Source organism: Pseudopipra pipra, chromosome 1 (assembly GCF_036250125.1).
Source record: "Pseudopipra pipra isolate bDixPip1 chromosome 1, bDixPip1.hap1, whole genome shotgun sequence".
NCBI lineage: Eukaryota > Metazoa > Chordata > Aves > Passeriformes > Pipridae > Pseudopipra > Pseudopipra pipra.
Genome location: NC_087549.1, coordinates 33,501,755 through 33,524,159, shown reverse-complemented (window position 1 = coordinate 33,524,159; position 22,405 = coordinate 33,501,755).

The window sequence follows — 22,405 nt, the reverse complement described above, 5'->3', positions numbered from 1 at the left end:
AACAATGAATATTAATATATAAGTCATATCTCCTCTAAAGAAAAACTAAAATGCACCGTCTTACCTCATAAAGCTATGAAGAAAAAAGGAATCCAACTTACTCGTAAGAAGAAGAAATAATCTCCCAGCACATCAGAATAACCACTAACAAGCAAACCAATATCAGACATATTAAATGTTTTAGGAAAATACGAAACTAAAAGCCAGGAATGCCCAATATCTCTCAGTATGACAACCTAACCACAGCACCGTGTGACACTAAGGAGTTCCTCTCCGACCAGGTTACCACATAAGTTGGTGCAATTAATGCTAATAATAAAGGGTGCAATAGTGCTTTGATTTCTGTAGAGCACTATAAAACTACAAAGTGCTACATGTTGTGGTTTTTTTTTTAATACTGTTACAGTACTCTTTATTTTTCAGGCAGAAAGCTGCAGGTAAGTAGTTTTAACATACCTGAGCATATAGAATAGTCACAACACAAAATCAAGACTGTTGTCCGAAAAGTATGATACAATTGTTCAAAGATATTTGAATATGTACTGGAGAAAGTCAAGACCAGACAGAAAGGATATAACACCCAATATTTGGGTCTACTCAAAATCTTCCTTTCCCCTTATCCTTGTATCAAATGTATTTTACAGCCCATGCTCTGGACCTGTAGCCACATGGCTGCCTATTTTCTAAATTAAAAGTCAGGAATAACTGAAGAGTATTCTGGAGAACCTTTACTCCTCCACGTACCTTTTCCATACTTGTAATTAATAACTTCATAACAGAAATGCTCAAAAGCTTTGATTTTTATTATGTGGCAGCAGATCAGAAGAGAAAATGCCTTTTCCAAATATGGTGCAACAAGGAGCCTAATACACCAGAAAGAAATATCAATTGCTTAAAAAAAAATTGATGACAAAATTTTATTTAAAATGATTAAAAAATGGAAGTAACACCTGTAGCCCCCAACCTGGTTGTCCTCATGAAATAATAGTGGGGCCTGTTTTGCAGGTTTGTGTGAGAGTTGGTGATGGGTCTTAACCTTCCATAAAGAGTGACTTCAAGCTGTCTTATATGGCTTGAAAGCCATTTAAAACCATCTTTAAAAACCAGAAAGGTAAGCAATGAGAATTCACTTTTATTTATCTCTCTATGAACTTAAGGAGGTTTATAAATTGGTTTCATCTCATTTAGCAGCTTCAGTAATACAGTGGCAGAGAGTGTTGTAAACAACATGCTAATCACATCACATAATGCTAAAATAAGAGGGTCTGATGGCGTTAATGAGAATGGAGATAATATAAAAAAAACCCAAAACAAAACCAAGAGATGTAAGAAAATACAATAATGAGCTTTGAAAATTACTACGGGGAGAGTACAGGCAAAGTCTGTGAAGGGAAGGCCAAGTAGGTGGAAGCAGGCGTGCCCAAGCTGCCCTGCAGGTGACATTAGGCAGTGACTTGGAGGAGGTTTTACATTGTGATGTAGTAGCACAAAAAGCATGTAAAATTCAGGCTGCTACTGCAGCATTTCTCTTCTAATAGAGCAGAGAAGGCCACTTTTGCTAGCTAAATCACTTTTCAATCCCAGAAGACATGCAGCATGCTGGCATAGATTGAAATGAACTGAAATAAAGGGTAGAAAGAGAGAAAAAGTCCTAAAGGTTGCAAAGAAAGTATTAAACTGTTAGGAGGTTATGAATTTTCCCCTTCACAATTGTTACAAGAGGGAAAGTTTGGAAACATTAGATAAAACATGATGGAGGAAAATGAAGGAAGGGGTTGGCAATGGATATATTTTTTGTTTGAGTCAATTTATTCCAGTCAGAAACCATTCAAAGTCTATTGCAAAAGAATGGTGGCGAATTAGAAATGGGTTGTCATTCTCTCCGCTAGTCCCATGGAGAAGGGCTTCATTTTGCAAAGGCCTTGTGCCAAGTAGTATCTCCATCATTCACAACAAAAGAATCAAGATCTGAAAGGAGAAGACAGGCAGCTTCCTTTCAGAAGAACGTGTTCTCAATAATTCTTAAATTATTTCATGAACAGTATTCATCATGAGGAGTGGGAGCTCACTGTGTGCATTTTTCACAGGAATTCTGACCAACATTTTAATAATGTGTCATTTTGAAAGCTGAATCTCAAATCATATTAAGTCATCTGAACACTAAAGTCCCAAACTTTGCTGTTTAGCACAGATCACCCTGGCCATCAGGCTTTGGTACTTCCTTATCCCACCAAAGCTTCCTGCCAAAGCTTCCTTGAAACTGTGTTACCCCTGAGGCTTTCCAGCTCCTCTCTCTCAACCAATGCTTAAGGTAATGGCTGCTACTGACAACTGCCTTGATAGCAGACAATTTCTGGCCTAGTTTCTAATAAATATAACAACTACTACATCCCCAGTAGGGTCTCTGTGTACCCCTTCCTCACTGCTGCTGTTATTCTCTGAAACTTTGGAGTAGTCATGTTGTAATACAAACCACTCTTCTTCATGGAGAAGGAGAACTATAAAACTTCATTAATAACTTTTTTTTTCATTTCTGAAGGGCTAAAACCAAAACAACATGCTTTTCGTCCTTAATTTTATGCACTCAGGTTTGAAAATGGTGACTCACTAGAATTAAAAGGTAGTGCAACTCTGTCTTTTGAGCCAAGATAGAAACCTCATCTGCTGCATAAATCTTGGGATCATACTAGACAACAACATAAAAGTGGAACTGGGCATTCTCAGTCCAGCCAGCACACAAAACAGTAGCAGAGAATGCCCACCATCACTTATCTAGGATCTCTCACTCCTCTAAAGTGTCTTCCTCTGGCAGTAACCCATGACGTTTGAAATAAGCACATGTACTTGGCTCATCCTTGCATTGCAACCAGCCTGCCTCCTACATGGCACCTCTGCTGCTTGGCCCTGAACAGCATCTCCAGGACTCCACTCTGCCAGACTGTAACCCACAGAATTTCTTCTGAGCTCTGTTTTTGGGCTGTATCTAACAGGTTCTGTCCAAACACAGAAGTAGATAAAACAGCTCTGGCACTATGGCCAACAGCGTGGTCCTCTGAGACTGAAGGAGCACGAAGGCAATGAGCCATCCCACCTTTGATCAGCTTCCTGATGCCTGAGCAGGCACCCACCTGCTCACATACCTGCCTGCATGCACACACAGTGTGACACCCATTCAAAACCAGAAAAAAAGGTGATGGACGAGTTCTTACCACTTTCCTCTCAAAAAGAGGGCCATTTTATGCACTGCTATATGAACTAAGTTGGCAGAATCAATGGTAAGCTTCATCCTGTTTATAAATCAAAATGAGATTGTTTTCCTAATTACATTTACATCACTTTGTTTTTAAAATTTTCATCATAAACAGGGCACATATTCTGGAATGACATCACGGACATAGAAAATAGGCAGATAAGTTTGCAGCAATATTGATTTGTGATGCTTTGTGCAATAAAAAAAAAGATTTTTTTTAATCAGGACTCTGAACAGAGAGGATTCCAAAAGAAGAGAGGAAGCAACAAGAGATTGTTTATGAGCTATAATTTTATATTCATAATCAGGGGGAAAAAAAGCAGTACAGTAGACAAAACCCAATTTTAATTAATGATCTTTACATTTCTTCCAGGCTTTTCTGACACTGGCTCAGCCTCCCCCACGCTGCCTCTTCTTGCACTGAATTCTGCCTGATCACATGGCCACAAGTCAGAATGAGATCAAATGACGCAGAAAACTAAAACTGAACTTTAACCCCCACCTCCTCTCCCCAGTTATTCCCCCCTTGCACTGGCAGGAAAAAAAAAAAAGAAAAAAAAAATTCAGATGTGAAGCAGAAGTCATTCCTCCACAAATGCTGAAATCAAATAAAAAAATGAAAAAAAAAAAGTAGGTTTAATTTGACACAAAGACTTTCCTTTTTGCAGAGTGCTGTCAGTCAGATTATCTGCAACTAGAAGTAGAGCATTTAGAATGAAGAGCAGAAATAGAAATGTAGGGGTGGGGACTGCTTGCTCAGAAGAGTCTTTTGTCTGGCGATACTGTGACTAAAGATAATCTTTGTTTATCTTGTATGTTTAACTTGTGTCTTGTATACCCAAAGTGTTGGAAAAAAATGTGGAATTACAAGTGGGTAACTGAACAAACCCATAACACAGGGTATAATTTCCAGGCATGGAAGGCAGGAAAAACAAACTCAGCAGTTATTATACCATATTTATTTTTTTCTTTATAATCTCTCCCAGACTTGTGGCACAATAATGTTACAATTAAAGCATACTTTGACTAACAATTTCACATCAGAATGAAACGAATTATGTCACATTACTAATACAGCAAAGCAGAGCTGCAAGCCACCCTGGCTACACAAGTACAGCTTAAAGCTAAAACTTTACAGAGACGAAGCAGTAAGCTCAAGGCTGATGAAAACTGAATAGGATTTAAGTATTTAGTGTCACCCAATCAGTGAAATATGATTAATGAGCCTGGAGGAGTACACTGGTTTTTAGTCTCCAAAGCAAGGCGGACATGGGGGGAAACGTGTTTGAGCTCTTCAGCGATAAAAGCCCCAGCAAAATTCTGCACAGCTAAACTACACGTTCAATTGCAGCTGCTTATTTCTCCTCTGTGTGATTAGAGCCTCCTATTTCCCTCATTACAGGCTTGATATTATTGAAGCAAAGCCAACAGCGAGTTAGCAAGCCAGCAGGGGATCAAATTGATTATACAGTTAGCTGTGGAAAAACTGAAATTCTTTATTATGGGGAAATGAAATACAGTTAATTTATGCTTCAGCTGAACCCCTCCCACACTATGCTTACTCTACTGGTACTTTGAATTTTCTCTGAAGCTACAAGGCAGCTGAGAAATTACAGAAGCTTTACTGATATAAAAATAAGTCAGGCTTTCAGTATTTTTTAAAGGATTTTTGTATTTCTAATTATCATAACTCACTGTATAGGACAACATTGCTATAAAGCCGAAAAGAAAGAAAGGTGCAAGGCATTTGGGTTTATGTAGACTAGAAGATTTGCTATCTGTCTTTAGCTGGTGTTACAGAGGTAGTCCACAAGTAGATGCAAGCATTACCTTATCAGTAAAATAGCAACTCAATTTTTGTGGTATTTCAATTAAAAATCTCCTTCCCAAATGAAGAAGTTAATCATTTGGGACCACAAGTAATTTTTTGAGAATAAGAACAGGCCTGTTACTTTATTTCTGACAAGGACAGACCATGAGATAAAGTTTGTTTCGAAAATGAGAACTTGCAGAAGACAGCATCGCATTGGGCCCATCCCAAGCGATTATATCCAAGAAATTCATATCTTCCCTACAGAGCTGAAAAGTGCTGAGATCTCACAAGCAGAAAATTTCTCCTGCCCCACAGGCCTTTGCTTTCAAGCTCCAAACATTTGTCCTCCTTGATACCGTGATAAATAGAGCTCTGGATAGGACCCTACTGAGGAATGTCCCCTCTCCAAACAGCTGTCACCTCCCATTGCTCTCAGCAGTGTGGACCCAGGCCACCGGCCACCCTTCCCAAAGACAGTCATTGCTTCTCTTAATGTATTTTTCACTGTCCTTTTCCATCCCCTGGCAGTACAAGAGATACATCCTCTTCAGAAAGCAGCTTGGCTTCTGTCCCATGAGGCAAGAAGGATGTTGTAACTTGTCAAAGATTAGCAAGAGAGCCCACACGAGGGTCCCATGGAGAGAAATGCTTAATGACACTGTTTTGCAGGAAGGGAAAATACCATACAATGCATCTTTAATAAAAAGTGTGACTTGGTCAGGATTCACAACCTTAATCAAGCTGCAAGAAAGAGCAGCCCTCTAACTGCTGGCCTGCCTCATGTAGAACTTCCTGTGTTTCATTAGCCTTTCTTGTGCCTTTTCTGCATTTCTGATGCTTTGTTCATGCTGCAACATCTCTGCAGTATTTTTTTTCTCCCAATCACTGATGAATGCTTTGAGATATCTCCCTGGTTTTCAGACAAAACTTCTACCAATTTTTTTACCTGTCAGTGTCTTTTTGGCTGAAAAGATTGTGCTCGTTTTGGCTGTGGTAGAATCAATTTTCTTCATTGACAGAAGAAAATTCTGGTATGGGACTGTGTTTTGGATTTGTGCTGGAAACAGTGTTGATAACATAGAGATGTTTTAGCTATTGCTGATTAATGCTTGCACAGAGTCAAGGCCTTTTCTGCTCCTCACTCCACCCCACCAGCAAAGCAGGCTCAGGGTACACCAGCATTTGGGAGGGGACATAACTGGGACAGCTGACCCCAGGTATACACCATACCATATAACATCATGGCCAGTATAAAAAGTGGGGGGAAGAAGGAGTAAGGGGAGGGACATTCAGAGTAATGGTGTTTGTCTTCTCAAGTCACCATCACATGTGATGGAGCCCGGCTTACCCGGGGATGGCTGAATATCTGCCTGCCTATGGGAAGTACTGAATTAATGCCTTGTTTCGCTTTGCTTATATGTGTTACTTTTGCTTGACCCGTTGAATTATCTTTATCTCAACGCATGAGTTTTCTCACTTTATCCTTCCGATTCTCTCCCCGATCCCACCGTGGGGAGCGAGTGAACGGCTGCATGGGGCTGAGTTGCCGGCTGGGGTTAAACCACGACAAACATCCTATGGTCTTATTAGAACAAAAGCAATCAAGCTTGATTTGCACTACCCACTTTAGCAGTATTAATACTAAAAGAGAAGTAAAAATACACATTATGTTTTTTATTTCCTCTTTCCCTTCTCACTCAAGAATTAATAGAATAAAAGTCTTTTTCACTTGCTGCTATAATATCCACTGACTGATCCAAGGAAGTGCTAATAAATGCAAGTGAAAGTTTGCACACAACTTAAAATGCAGAAGAGCTTATTTCGCTGAAGGCTGGATGTTTACCAGGAAATGAGATGGACTCAAATTGCCCTTGTGACTGCTTGAGACATACACTCATTAAAGATACCATTGAAGTAATATGGAGGAGAAAATAAATTGTTTGAAAGGACAGTGCCAAGACTGGCAAATCTAAAATTTACTACACAGTCATACAGAAGCTATTTTGGGAGCCACAATCACCTCTTGGAAAAATAAACACATTTCCACAGAACAGCAATTCCGTATGTTGCACTTGGCCATCTTGACCGAAGCCAATAGGGTAATGACTTTTACAAGTGGTGAAACCCAGCCTCTTGGCAAAAACAATCCCTAACCTCAGGAAATACAGAAGAATTTTTTAGAAGAAAAATAAAATTGAAATTTTTTTTATGTAAATATGGATACATATATAGTTGATGTTTATGAGAAAACTTCTACTTGGAGAAAGACAGTAAATCTACAGTACACAAATTCTGACACAAACAATCATTGACATAAAAATGTTGCTTTTAAGTTGACAGGTGGTTTTCTAAAAGAAACTAAAAATAACTACTTGACAAAAAACTGAGACAGATTTCCAAGAAATTCTGTGTCATTTTGAGTAAGTTCTTTCCTGATCCATAGCAGCTATCTATTTCAAACAGTACTATTTACATATGATGCAAAAGCCCCTCAAGGTAACCAATCACCTGAACACACTGAATACACTCTAGCTGTGACTAGGATGTAACCAGAAAGCCTCCAGAAAGCTGTGTGTGTATGTGTATATACATCTATACACTGCCATATATGCATGCAGAGTCTTTTCACAGGCTTTTCTCCTACATTTTGATATGTTTCAATTTGCTTTTCCTTTGCTATGTGACTGGTTTTGACATTTATTTGTATATATGTTATTTGAGATTATATATATATATATTATATATATATAAGATACAACTTAGAAGATATTTTGCAAAGGAAGCATAGCAAAAGACTGTAAAAGAACTAGGGCTCTTCTCAGTAACCTAAGGTAAGGCCATGAAAAATTCCTGTTGTGAAAACCTGTCCTCACATGGCTATGGGGGCTCTTTAACTAAGTGGTGCCATATTGAGGCAAGGGCTTGAACTCTAGAGCCTGAGCATCTATTTGGAAAGCCCCCATTATTTGCAATAGAGCTGCCAGACATAGCAAATGCTCTGTGATTTCATTGTATATGACCAAAGAAACCCCTCCATGGCGCAGAAAAAGCACAGGGAACAGAACTTTTCTGTTAGGAACAGGTTGTTTTTCTGGGGATACAGCTGCATACATGTAAGAAAACTGCATCACTGAACAGATCTATCCATGTGCAACAAATCTGACATTGGGTTCCCTGTGAACAGTATGAATCTTCATCTTCAGCATGATGGAGACAACCTGATCCACTCATAGTGCATGTGTCATTTAACCATCTGAGGCCTTAGAAGCCCCTGGACTGTGGTCAAGAATTTGCAGGTCCAAGGTCTCTAAATTCCTTTAGGTGACCCTGTTACTGGTCTCAAATATGAAATAAATTACAATTAATATACTTCGAAGGTGGAAAAAACTTCTTTTGTACAGTAGGTAACAAAGAAAAGCGATTGACAGCATATACCGAGTGAATGGTAGAGCCAGAGCCTCTGTCCTAGCCAAGTGCTTCGTGTGTTACACAGTATTGTTTCCTAAAACTTTCACAGTTGCTTTTAATGCTTTTCTGCCAATAAGCTCCCAATGCTTTAGAAAGATTCAGACATTTCAAAAAATCATTAATATTTTTGAGTATATTTTTCTGTGAAGCCAAGCTGAAATCCTAAAAGGAGCCTTTAAGAAGTTGGCCTGGTGGTTAATGCAACAGACAGGCATCTCAAAGGCATCTGGCATCAAAAAGAGTTACAAAAATCAAGGTATTTGAAAGTCTTCTGTGAGTTTCAGAAATCTGTGGCCTGTGAGTCCTGTTTCCTGCATCTTTAAGACGTAACATGTCATCGTTATGCACCAGAGAGCATCTGACTGCAGCTGGGAGCAATAGGCATCACTGATACCAATCACTGCTTTACCAGGTGTATAAACCTGGAGTTAAATAATTTTGTCCTTAGGTCATTCTTTGAGTCAGTTACAGTGCAAAAGAGATGTACCTTTCCATCACCTTGCTGACAGTTAAATGCTCAACAGATGCAAAGCACTCATTTTTCTCTCTATCAAAAGTGAAAACAATCCTTAACACAGAATTTCCTTGCTGTAACAAAAGTGAACATTTCATTTTTTTTCAGTTTACTAGAGTTTGAAAGGTCATATAAGTCTACTTTTATGAATATTGTTAACATAATCTGGAATATAAACACAATATCAACACAAATTAAAAGGATTCTGAAATGGTAGAGAGATGGAGAATAATGTTTTACCATTGTAGTGCTGTTTAATTAACATCACCTCCTGAGTGAGGCTGATGCACTGCACAGGAATCTGGGCTGTTTTGCTATAAGTGGAAAGTTAACTTAAGTAGAGTGTCTCTACAGAGATGAAGATGCAGCAAAGAAGTGGAGATTAAAAAAGCCAGATCTGATTCTCAAAAAGAATACAGCGACATAAGAGCAGGTACAGGAATTTGAGGACTTTTGTTTCACCTGCTACATTTTTGTAGCTTTTCTACCCTGTACAGAATCAACTCTTCAGCATCTAGAGCACTAGGAGACCTGGGAAACCCTAGACAACTGGAAAACAAAACAAAAAACCAAAAACCCAAACCATCTGAAGCAGTATAGCTATGTTGATTGACTTGGAATCCTAGGTAATACAACCCACCAAGTCTAAGATCCTTTATGGGGACCCAAATAAGGACCCAATAGGGAAAGGAAGAAAGGTAAAAGGTAAAACAAGGGAAAGAAGAAAGTTTGATGTAGTGATAAAACATAGGTATTTGCTAAATTCCCAGATCTGCTCTGGGCAAGTTGCATTTTGAGGTACTAAAGGTTCCTGGAACGTGGAAGATGTGTAATCTCCAAGCCAATGGGGACCTAATGAAGTTTAACTCTTGCTATTTGTTTTGTTGGTGTAAATGTACAAACCAGGAATGCTTGTTTGGAACAAGAAGAAAACAGACAAAACTGTCTAACACTCATATAATTTCTGTAAGCTTTTGCTTGCCTAGGACTACAGCAGAAGGCTGCTCTGTTCAGCCTGTTTTTGAACAGCAACTGGAAATGAGCTAGGATAGTCACAGAATTAAAGTATCCAGCTGACACTTGAATAACATGTCTAAAATGAGCATATCCAGAAGCACCTAGTGGCTGAGAAAAAAAATTTCCCTGCTTTTGCATTACAAGTCCTATTTTTAGACCACTGGTATTTCAAAAAGGTTTTCAAGAAGTAAAAAACAGTCAGAATTTACAGAACTAGACCAAAATATGAAGTGCTGGATGACTGTGGGTGAAGGGAAAGACTTTGGCACAGGCTTTTCAGCAAGACAGCCTAGCCCAGGCTCCTGGCCAGGCTCCAGCTTTGGAAGCTGTCCTCAGACTCCTCTGAGATGACTATCGGCCCCTCTTCCTGCTCCAAGCTGTTGAGCAATAAAGCTCTGAGTTGTCAAACTGATACTGCTCTTTGAAGCAGAAGTGGCTGTGATTCAGTCTTTGGTGAAATAACCCTCCCGATACTAAAACTCCCTGAGCTCCTCTGGAATTAAAAGCACGATCATAAATACAATGAATTTGTTTTGTTAAGCTTTTTGGTGAGTATTGGTTTGTAATTATCTTTACACTTGTGATATCTCATTAGTAAGGACTGGCCACATGATATGGGAAATCCTTCACTACAAGCAGGAGTAGGGTTGTGCACTCCACAGCTGCACTTCAGTAGCATGAGCAATATTATGAAAAATGGTTTTATTCTTTCACCATGTCATTTCAGTAAAGCAAGAGGAAAGAGGAAAGCATTTAAAAATTGTGGGACTGGCAAAGCTGAACTTGAAAGATTCCTCCTTCCCCCATGGAAGCACTGCTCTCATCATGCCAGCATTTCTTCAGCATCCCTAAAAGCGAACCAGGATATCCTGTGAATACTGAAACTAGCTCTCTCTTGCCCAACAACCACGTGTTTTTTTGTTTTGGGGTGAGTTTTTTGTGTTTGGTTTTTTTTATTTTTTTTATTTTGGTTGGTTTTTGGGGTTTGTTTTTTTGTTTTGTTGGTATATTTTTGTTTGGTTGGTTGCTTGTTTGTGTGGTGTTGTTTTTTTTTTGTTTTCCAAGGAGATCAAAACTTGACACTTATAATGTTTTGTTTCCCAAACCAAATTCAAACTTCTGGTCACCACCACCTGTACCTCAGCACTGATTTCTTCTGGCTGTCTTCTCAACTATCCCACTAGAAAGCTTTTCCCCTCCATAACATTTCTTCATTTGCTAAAACATTTCTAAACCAGCATTACTCCTTTCCACATTCTCCAAGTGGTGCTGTCAGGAACTTACTATCAGTGTCTTTGTGAATCAAAGCCAGTATTTTATAGAGAAAAACAAAGAGTAAAGGCCTAGCTTGACTCCATCTTTCTTAAAACTAGCATTGTCATACAACAAAGATGACTAACAAGAGATGTGCTCCTATTTTCTTTTTCTCCTTCTTACCACTGCCTTTGCTACAAGAATGAAAGCCACACTATCATACCTGCAGCAATATTAAAGTGACCAAGGACACAGCTGCCCTGGTCCAGGGGTGCTGGAGGGGATCTGCATTTTCACAAAGATCTCTGAGGCGCCCAAACTACCATGATAATTCAGTTTCATACAAATTGATTGTAAAAGAGAGAAAGGCAACTGAACTAACCATGCCTCAAAGTTGTGCCGAGGGAGGTTTAGAATGGATATTAGGAAAAATTTCTTCACCAAAAGGGTTGTCAAGCACTGGAACAGGCTGCCTGGGAAAGTGGTTGAGGCGCTATCCCTGGGGGACAGATACAGCACTCAGAGACATGACAGAGTTTAGTGTTGGGCTTGGAAGTGTTGGGTTAATGGCTGGACTTGATCTTAAGAGTCTTTTCCAACCTAAATGATTCTATGTCTCTGTTACTGAATTAACCTATAGTTACACCTATCTCTTAAGCAACCATAAGACAGAAGCATCCATAAGACAGAAATGAGACAGAAAAAGACAGTTAATCATCTAAACAGCTAGAAATAGAGAAAAAATTAGCTTTTGTACAAAGGGTTTTCTGACTAAGGCCAAGTTTCTTTACGTAAAGAAAAGCAGATCAAAACTACCCAGTCTTTCTGATCTAAAGCATATTTCTGGTTGTATTACAAAAATTTGTTCTTTGGGATACACCCATTGGGAAGTTCCAGCATTTTTGGTCATGTTGGCTGTCAAAAATGCATAGAGCTTTGTTGGTGGGAAGGACCATTTTCTGTTTCCAGGCTCAGACTCTTATTATAGCTTAGATCAAACCCTGTAATAAAACCCTCTAACAGCCGCCAATTTTATCATATGCAAATACTTAAACTTCTACTGAATCCCCTAGCCTAATCAACCATCTACAGCCTTACTTCCCCTGAGAACATTGCCAGAGGTGCATTTGTTCCTCGTCATTTCATGTTCTAGGCATAAACACAACGCAAAATTCAGTTGTTGTGTTCATCTTATGGCAGGAAAAGAACTACCATAACATCACAAGCTCGGAAGAAACAAATTTGGATATGTTGTTTTTGTCTGTAAACTGGATTTTGAACTAACAGACCCCCACAGTTTTGTTTGACCACCCCTGTGAAAGCTTGGAAAGAGTGTGCTGCGCTACTAGGTGCACTTGTAAGAAACCAGAAAACATCCCCCCCTCCCAGACCAAGCTGGCTGTGGACTTTCTTTGTCCCCCTCTAAAAAAAGACACTAAGTCCTCTGGAGGAAGAGGGCACTGCTGCGTGTCCAATGGCTGTACCAGGCTAGCAGAGGCTGCTGCAGCTATGCTACTGCAAAATACATGTCATTTCTCATTTTTGCCAGAGAAGACAACTCATGAACAGTGACAAGGCTGCCATTAGGAGTGTGATGTTTCTGTATTACACACCAGCTCTCTAGTCAGCTATGAAAAGGAAGATATAGTAAAAAAAAACCCAAGCGAGATCTATTGCATGAAAACAAAATGCAAAATGGCACATAAGGAAAAACAAAATAAAAGAACTTTTCCTTTGTAACACCACCTTTAAACTTTACTTAAGCCTTATTCATTTGGTAAATCAAGGAAGCTCACATAGACTCCAGGTGGAGCTGGGATGAGTGCATATTGACAGTAAGAGTTTTCTGTTAAGCCATGTCACTATCTACTGGCAGATCACTGAGATTTTTTTTTTTTATTAAGGAGGTAGCAGATAGCCTTCTAACCCAGACCTTTATTCAGAGTGTGGATACATACAGCAGCCTACAAATACCTACAAATCTGAGAATTCTTAAGAGTGACTTGAGGCTGCTTCCCAGTCTCAGCCTGACCAGCCCTTACACCTCTTCTTCTCTAGAGAGCTGCTCCCTTCTCCACAGCAGACCAGGACTCCAGCCCTCCCTACCAGGTTCTTGCCCCAAGACCACAGGCTGAAGAGCAGAAGACTTCTCCTTCTCATCCCTTAGCACTTCCCTGACCAGCTATAGAACCTCCTTGCTCCTCACCCCTCCTTTCCACACTGCTCTCACTTTTGCAGTTTCAAGCTTTTTATCTCCAACAGTCCCCCACAGCAATTAATCACTTTCAATCTGTGGCTCCCATTTTGCTTTGTTTTATGACTGATACTGCACAACTGGATGTAAGTTCCTTAGCCTGTAGCTGGTGGAGGTAACCAGACCCCCTTCTTAGCTGTTTTGCCTTCTCCTCTGCAGGTGCTTGTAATCTGGCTCAGGAATCCCCTAAAAAAGCGGCCAGTGTCCAGGACAAAATTTTTAATAGAGTAACTGTAATATTTTAGGGGAAACAAACAAAAAACCAACCAAAACACCAAGGAAAAAAAATGCACCAGCAGCCTGCAGCAGCAAAAGACAGTCATTTGCTTTCTGAACTGATTTACTGTCGAGTAAATTACGAAATAAAATTATATTTCCAATTCCTGCCTCCAAGGGAGCAGAAGGGAATCAGAGGGGAAAGCACAGCTCCGGAGAATCAGGAGATGTGGCTGCAGTTTTCAACTGTACTAGAGAAATCCTCTGACAGAAGCGCTACCTCCACCAGGCTGTGGGCTCGGTAGTAAGCACCCAGGGTTCAGTTGATTCACTCTGCTCAAAACCACTCTGCCATTTTCAGGTGAAAGTTGACGTAGTTGGAGGTTCGTAATCAAATACGTTGCACTTTATCCTTTTGCTTTCATTCTTTTTATCACGCACGTCGCCAAGACACATAGGAAAACCAAGACAGAACAGTGATAAAAACTGAAAATAAAGACTTTTAACCTTGTAAATAAGTGCTAAGCCTTGCTAGTGACTGCAGCGTTCCTAGTGCAGAAAAACATCGCTCCCTCGTGTGGTTAAAGCTCACTATTGCTAATTTAGCGGTACTGCAGATCTTTGCATGAAAATTTAGGGAAGAAAGGATTATTCGCCTAAATTTGCATCTCAATGCACAGTCACATACGAGCTCATGCATGCAAAAGTATGAGTACAGTAATACACCTTGCACAGAGTTCACTCTGAATAGGAAATTTCACCTCGTATGTGTTTTAAAAGGCTAAAAAAATTATCTCCCTCAAAAGGCTGATAGAAACAGAAAACAAAACTGGGATCTTTTATGGAGAAATCTACAACTCCATACAAAAGAGATTGTAGGGGTTCGAGGTTTTCATATGCAAACACTGATTGAACTGTTACTCTCTAGATAACTGATAGTTAAACTCACAGACTAGCTTGGAAATTAAAGATGTGAAACTACCTGACCCCTTGACAGGATTAACAAACATCCTTTAATCTCTTCTCAGGGTGTGCAGAATCCTACACAAGATTTTCTGTGAGAATTTCAAGACTTTGGGGAGTCCAGAGACCTCATCAATTTTTCTGTTAGTTCACCTGAATGGCCATTATAAATCCAACATACAGTGCAATGACAGAGTTCCTTACTGCATCTAAGTATACACGTGTTATTAGTGCTCTTTAATAGAGCTGCACTAATGCATTCTAAAGCCTCAGAGCCCTCTCTTTTGGCCTGGTTTCCAACTTGATAGCAAAACAGAGGATGCCTCTCATTTTGTCTCAATGCAGTGGACCCTTCTTTATACAGCTTAGCACAATAAGGTTGCATAAACAGGTCCCCTTGGACAAAAAAACCCTTCAAAACAGTACTACTTCCAGTCAAGCTGTAATTTAATCAAGAGAACAATTAATTATTTTCTATGCTTTCATTGCTAACAAATCACAACATATTTAAAAACTTAAGTACATTAGAATTTTTATATGAAATATCAGTGTGCAATAGATTCCTCCCCGAAACCACTGGAGAATAAAGATGGGAATAGATGACTGAAATTATTGAAATTTGTATTCTCTTAAATCAATACCAAGCTATTTGAATAAGAAAACATTATTTCATTATATAGTATGAATACTATGCTTATTCACAGGAGTAACAGCTAACAAGTATTTCCAGCTGATATCAGGAAATATTCAAATTTATCTAAAATACATAGCTACTGTTATGTGTTGCAAAGAATGGTTGGAGATTAAGAATTAAAATACCTAGAACATAGGACATACAACGCCATTTAATCCCAGGCAAAAAAAAAAAAAAAAAAAAAAGAAAAAGAAAAAGAAAGAAGAAAATATGCTCTCAGGGACTTTTCCATCCCACATTCTGTAAAACTCTTTCATAATATTTCTTGCATTCGGAGTGCAAATGTTCTTGAAAGAGAAAAATAAAGAGAGCATAAAGGTGATATTTGGGGAACAAACTCCAACTACATATGTCTGTGCTTTCCAGGAATTTGCAGCTGCTTTTTTTTCCCTCAGTAGTGACTGCAGCTGATCTTGTTCTCAAAAGAAAATAGACCCATCCCTACAGGAGTTTCCCCTCAAGCAGCCTCCCCACTCTCTCCCCTCCCATCCTTAAGGAACCATAATTCAAGCTTAAATACTTTGGAAATAAATTCATTTTCCTGCAGCAAAGGAAGACTGATGCACAAACATTAGAGCAATCTAATTTTAGATCATTCAGACAATACACTGGATCCTTACGCGCATTTATTTAAGGCTATTTATAGTCCTCCAGACGCTGCTGGAAGTATAGTCGTCCATTGTGGAGCTACTCCGCTGTGCCCCGGTTTGGGAGGGAGAAAGGGAGGGAGGGATGGAGGAGGCAATCAAGAGTCTGATTGTTCTGGGGAACACAGGTATGGAGGTGTTGGATGAAATGTTCATTTGCAGCCTGAACGGAGATCAAAAGGTTCAGCTGCTTAGCAACTCTGCTGCTGCCAAAAACTGTAGGGGCACTGGAGAACTTGGAAGTCCCAAACCGCACCAAATTACAGACTCGGATACAAATGCTGCTCATAGCTCCAGGCATGGAAAAGGGACCATGTGCCAGAGTGGGGGGAAAAACCCTGAAAAATTTTTAGTCCTCTGGGGACACTTTTGGAGTAGCATAAATGGATATACTGTACCTCAGAGCCTGAGTGTTGAAGTCAGCAGTTCCCTCGAAGGCATGTGACTTCCAGAACAAAGTTCTTCTTTTTTTGTAGGCACTTGCAAGCTCATCTAAACATTGGCACCCCACAGTCTCTAGGCCTTGGTTATCAGAAGGCCTCTCAAACCCAGACCTTCTTCAGTTCTTCTTTTTAATTTGTCTTAAAAGAAAAACCCAACCAAACAAAAACAACACAGCTTCTGGCTTCAGATTAATTTTAACAACACATCTAAGGCAACATTTCCAGTGCACACATCCAGTGGTTGAACTGTAACTCATGCTCAGTTCCATGGTATCACAGAAGACTTTGGACCATCAGCTCCAGTTCTCCTGCTGTAAAATGAGAACATACTGCTTCTCCAGTTAGCCTTGTTGGACACATGGATCATCTTTTATCACATTTAGATGCAAGTCCTGGGGCCACTAGCTATTCTAGAGCAGACATGCTATTTTAACTCAGTGTCATTCAGATATTGAGGTCAAAGGATTCCCAGTTGAAAGTATGGAAAACCCTAAGCACTACAGCACAGCATCTTGTTTTCATTACAGTATGCCTTGAGTAGGAAAATCTGCTTTTGAAGTTGTTAGTGATTTTTGACAACCTTCCCTATGAAACTGGCCATGCAGAACACAAGGCCTTACTGTTTTTCTTTAGAGCAGCAACTGCAAGGCACAGCAGATAAAATACATTTGTAGGTCACGGATCCTGAAGTCAGTGTCCCAGTATCTATGTGAGCTAAATATGATCCACTATTTAAAGAGAAGCATGTAGGCAGTTTAAAATGACTGTTCCAAGGCTCACAAAAAGACTGAGATCTTTGCTATCAGATCTAAGTCTGCCCTTTAGAAGTATTAGCCAGATGATGTTGGGGTGATCAAACCATACTGCTTGGAACTCCAAAAGATAGCTCCTCACTGGAAGAAAACAACTTTGCATTTTATGAAATTACCACGGACAAAGATAAGATACTAGTAAAATGGGAAAAGGACAAAACAAACAAGCATAACAACTAAACTAGCTCTATCTTGAAGATTTTTGTTTCTAGAATTATGTATTGTAAATTAGTTATGATCCTTCAGGAATCAGCTGATCTCCAGTGAAAGAAATCCAAGCTACTCCCAGCAATGAGGGCAGGCCAGCAGCACTCCTGCCGAAAGGGGTAATTTGTTACACTGCCTTCTTTCAAGACCTCATGATCCCAGACCTTTGAAACATCCAGTGCTTGCTCCTGAAATATTGCAGAACTAAGGTATTATGGCCACTTCCAGCCATACACTTGCATATAAATGGTACTATCAAAAAACATTAGATAAATCATCTGAAAAGTGTTTTGATGGCACCAACAAGAACAACAACAGAGAACAACCACTGCATAGGCACTACATTAGAGACAAAACCAAGGGGCCACCAGAGAGTGAGCATAGCTGAGGAAGACCAGGCTGCATTCAAGATAAAGTCTTTCACTTCTGTATTGGTAAGTTACTGTTTATTTTCCCTATTGTATCACTGATCAAAGTCCTAAAAGGAATATTGCAGCATTCTAGGAATACAGTTGTGCAACTCAACTGATGTGTAAACTCCTGCAGCAAAACTACCTAAGATGGGATGCCATCCAGAGGGACCTGGGCAAACTCGAGAAGTGGGCCCATGGAAATCTCATGAGGTTTATCAAGACCAAGTGCAAGGTGCTGCACCTGGGTTGGGGCAACCCCCCTGGTGCCAATACAGGCTGGGGGATGAACAGATTGAGAGCAGCCCTGCCAAGAAGGATTTGGGGATGGTGGTGGATATTCTAGGGCAGATGGTGTGACTCTTGGGGATGGTCCCATGTAGGGGAAGGAGTTGGATCCTTGTGGGTCCCTTCCAACTCAGCATCTTCCGTGATTCTCTGGATGAAAGGCTGGACGTGAGCCAGCAATGTGTGCTTGCAGCCCAGAAAGCCAATTGTGTCCTGGGCTGCATCAAAAGCAGCATGGGCAGCAGGTCAAGGGAGGTGATTCTGCCCCTTTACTCTGCTCTCATGAGAACCCACATGGAATACCACATCCAGTTCTGGAGTCCCCAGGACAGGAAGGACATTGACCTGTTGGAGTGAGTCTACAGAAGGGCCACCAAGATAACTAGCAGGATGGAGCATCTCTCCTACAAGGAGAGACTGAGAGAACTGGGTTTATTCAGCCTGGGAAAAAGAAGGCTTCAAGATCACCTAATTGCAGCCTTGTAGTACCTGAAGGGAGCCTGCAGGAAAGCTGGAGAGGAACTTGTTACAAGAGTGTGCAGTGACAGGGGAAATGGATTCAAGTCAAAAGAGAGTAGGTTCAGATATTAGGGAGATATTCTTTACTGTGAAGGTGGTGAGGCACTGGAATAGGCTGCCCAGAGAAGTTGTGGATGTCCCATACCTGGAGATGTTCAAGGCCAGGCTGGATGGGGCTCTGAGCAACCTGGTCTAGTGAAAGGTGTCCCTGCCCATGGCAGGGGGGTTGGAACTAGATGATCTTTAAGGTCCCTTCCAACCCAAACCATTCTGTGATTCTATGATGTGAAACGTGCGTCAGAAAAAAGTGGTTAAAAATCTAGAAGTGAATGAACTGTCAGGATCTACTTCCCAATAAACTTAAAATAAGGCCAAAAATGAAGCATTTAGGTGAACTAGAAAAGTTACATAAAAGATAGCACAGATAATCATATGTACAGAACCATTTCTGCACAAGAAAATACTAAATAGACAGGGAACCCTCAGGCTTGAAACAGAGAGGTCTATGAAATCAAGCATAGTATGAGAGAGATGAAGAGGGAATGATTATTCACTACTTGAGACTCACACAAGGAAATCATCAGGTTTAAAGCACAAGCCACAGGAAATACTTCTTTCAAACAAGGCATAGTTAAATTGTGTAACTTATTGAGTGTTGTGGATGCCAAGTATTTAAATGGGTTCAAAAGGGATTATACAAATGTATGTAGACTACTTCCATTGGTGGCTATAAAAAATTAAAAATAAAATAAAAAAACCCTACAGTTTTGATGCACCAGATGCTTCAGAAGTCCGTAAACTGATGACTGCCAGAAACTGGGGAGATGAAACAGCAGGACCCTTCTCACAGTTTTGCATCTCCTCCCTAAAGGGCCATGAATGCCAGACACTGGATCACGTGGTCTTCTGGGTTTGTCCAGGATAGCAGCTCTTTGCAAGGGAGCCTTACAGCTGTGGAGACAAGAAGTCTGGCGGGGTCCCCTGTAAGAGGAACCTCCAGGGTTAACCATAGTTTCTCTTGAACGACACTGCAGCTCATTGTCATGACTTCCCTGACTTGGGGGGCAGAGAAGGGGAAGAGGGGAGAGTGAGAGAGCAGAAGCAACAAGTGTCAAGAGAACTATAGCACCATTCATGTTGCCTCTAGAAACCACTCCCTTCATCTTCTAAAAATTTTCCTCCAGAAAGCTTCTGAGACTTTTCTTGACAAAACAGACAGTTTACAATGTCTAAAAGGTTTTTTATGGCATGCTATGAACAAAACTTAAATACCAGTGCCAAGAATTAGAATGATTTACGTCATTCTCTTCAGGGTAGGGCATACTCTATCCTATACTCAGAGGTTCCTAATGTCCCCCATGGTGCTGAGCTGCATTTATTGCTATAAATTAAAAAGCTTCAGTTTCAAATCTCTGAAGCTCTTGAAACAGGGCAGGCTTGGTGGTGGGGAGAGGGGGTATGTATTCAAGCCCTGAGGGAATCAACTGCTTCTAGCACAATCACAGCTCCTGGCTCCTGATGAATTCCCGCAGGTCTTGGTGCAGCTGTTCATCTCTGAAGTGATAGCCACAGCAAGAGGAGAATGCTTGACACGGTGCCTTCTCAGTGTAAGCACCGCAAGTCTTGGGACCCGTTTTCAACTGCACCTTCATAGATGTGGAGCCACACAAATTAATGCTTTGCACATTGTCTGTCTTAGAGATCAGCGTGGCAATACTAAGCCAATGATTAGGCCAGCCAGACACTCAACCTGTCATCATCAATTTAATGAATTACAAATCAAAGCATGTTCACAGCTCATGACATAATTCAGATACTTTGCCATCTCTTACCAGGACTACCCAAATCCAGATCTTCAGGAAAGTTTTGCCCAGACTTCACCAAAGTCCCAGGACAATCCTGAAGGAGAGCCATATTTCTTGTTTTTCTTCCAGAGATAGATTTCCCTGCACTGCACTGCTTTCCAACAGCAGAAGCAATCCTTCCAGGACCCAGAACAGATAGAGCCAGGGCAGGATTTTTTTTCTGGGCAGACTAGGATAAAACTACCCCAAAGACAACAACAAAAACTAGGGGACCAGACCATTTTCCTGTGTCACACCAAAACACTTTCTTCTATATAAAAGGGGGCACATGCTAAAAGAACAAACCACTTCCTTATTATTGTAAAAAAAATCTGTAAACTGCAACTTTCGACTTATATTTTCTGAGAAGTTGGTTTAATTACTGTAGGCAAAGTTTTCACATGGCTTCTGCAGCATCTAAGGGAGATGTCCATAAGCAACACTCCCACCAAACAAGAATCTCCTATTGGCAGATAAAAGCTGAAATTTCAGTGCATGAAACAGTTTTATAAGCTTCTCTAACAAGAACTTTGTTTTGAAAGCATTAAAAATTAGTGGAAATACAGAGCACAGGTTTTCTATACTTTCTCCCACCCCAAGGATTAAAGCAAAGAAATCAGCGTCTGCCACAGCACTGTGTACGTGTCTACAAAACTGATCACAGACGGCAGATATAATCCAAGGCTTACTTTGTACTCTCAATGCTGCTTTTAATCTAAGGCGTTGCACTTTTGGGTTAAGATAAAGCTTTAATACTGGACGTCTACATCCTGTTCTCTCAACCAGAAGTGAGGAAGTAGCTTCTGGCCAAATAAGGACACCTTCCAAGACCTGCAGAACACAACATGGCTTTTATTACTATGACAAAACTACAAGGAGTTTGGTCTAATTTAATTCAATGCTCTGTTTTCTGAGTTAGAGCAGAAATGATTCTTAAAAGGCAAAAAGTAATTTTTGCCAAAAGTGCAGCAAAAACATAGGCCTCTGGAGATATTCTTGCTGGCTACCAGTCACCCAAATTCAAAAGCAGCTGTCACAGACTTTGGTGGCCTCTAGTGGCTGCTTTTCCCACATCCCAAACTCATCACATGATTTGGCTCCTAAGACTGCATCTGCTCCACCTCCCATCTGTGTTTGCTGGATCCCTACAAAAGTGGCAGTAGAATGAAATGATGATACTGGGAGGTGCAGCAGGGGAAAGATAAGGTAGGAGTTGTTACAATCATCCAAGATGCCACTTACTTGTCAATATCTACCTGTCCTTACCACCTATAGTAGATTTAGTCACCTGACAAGTACACATGGTGGCAAGATAGCTCTGATTCTTAAAATTATATTTCTTCCATTGATTTTCTAACAAAATTTCTTTTTAAACTGCAGTTTAAGCTATGATGTCTAACAATGAAGTCAAGAACAAGATGTGTGTTCATGAAAGACTAACCTTCACTTAACATTTTCATTCAATTAGTTTGAGGATTTACAAGTTACAAATGCAGGTTTTTAAGGGTTACTTAAGCAGTTCAATAGTTCTTCAAAGCACCAATATGATGTGTGTTGAGCTGAACCGAATACAGAGCTCATGGGATCTGTAGTCAGCCCCTCCACCATGTATCAAATCAAACCCCTTGGAAAGTAACATTCATGGTAAAAGTTTCCAAAAAACAGCCTAACTTTTCCCAAGTTGGGTACAGTCCTCAGGTCCCACCACGTTGCTGAGATCACCAATAGAGCAGTGTGGAGGCTCAGCTTCAGACTGGATGAAATTTTACTCTTTCTGTATCAGTGAAACTGG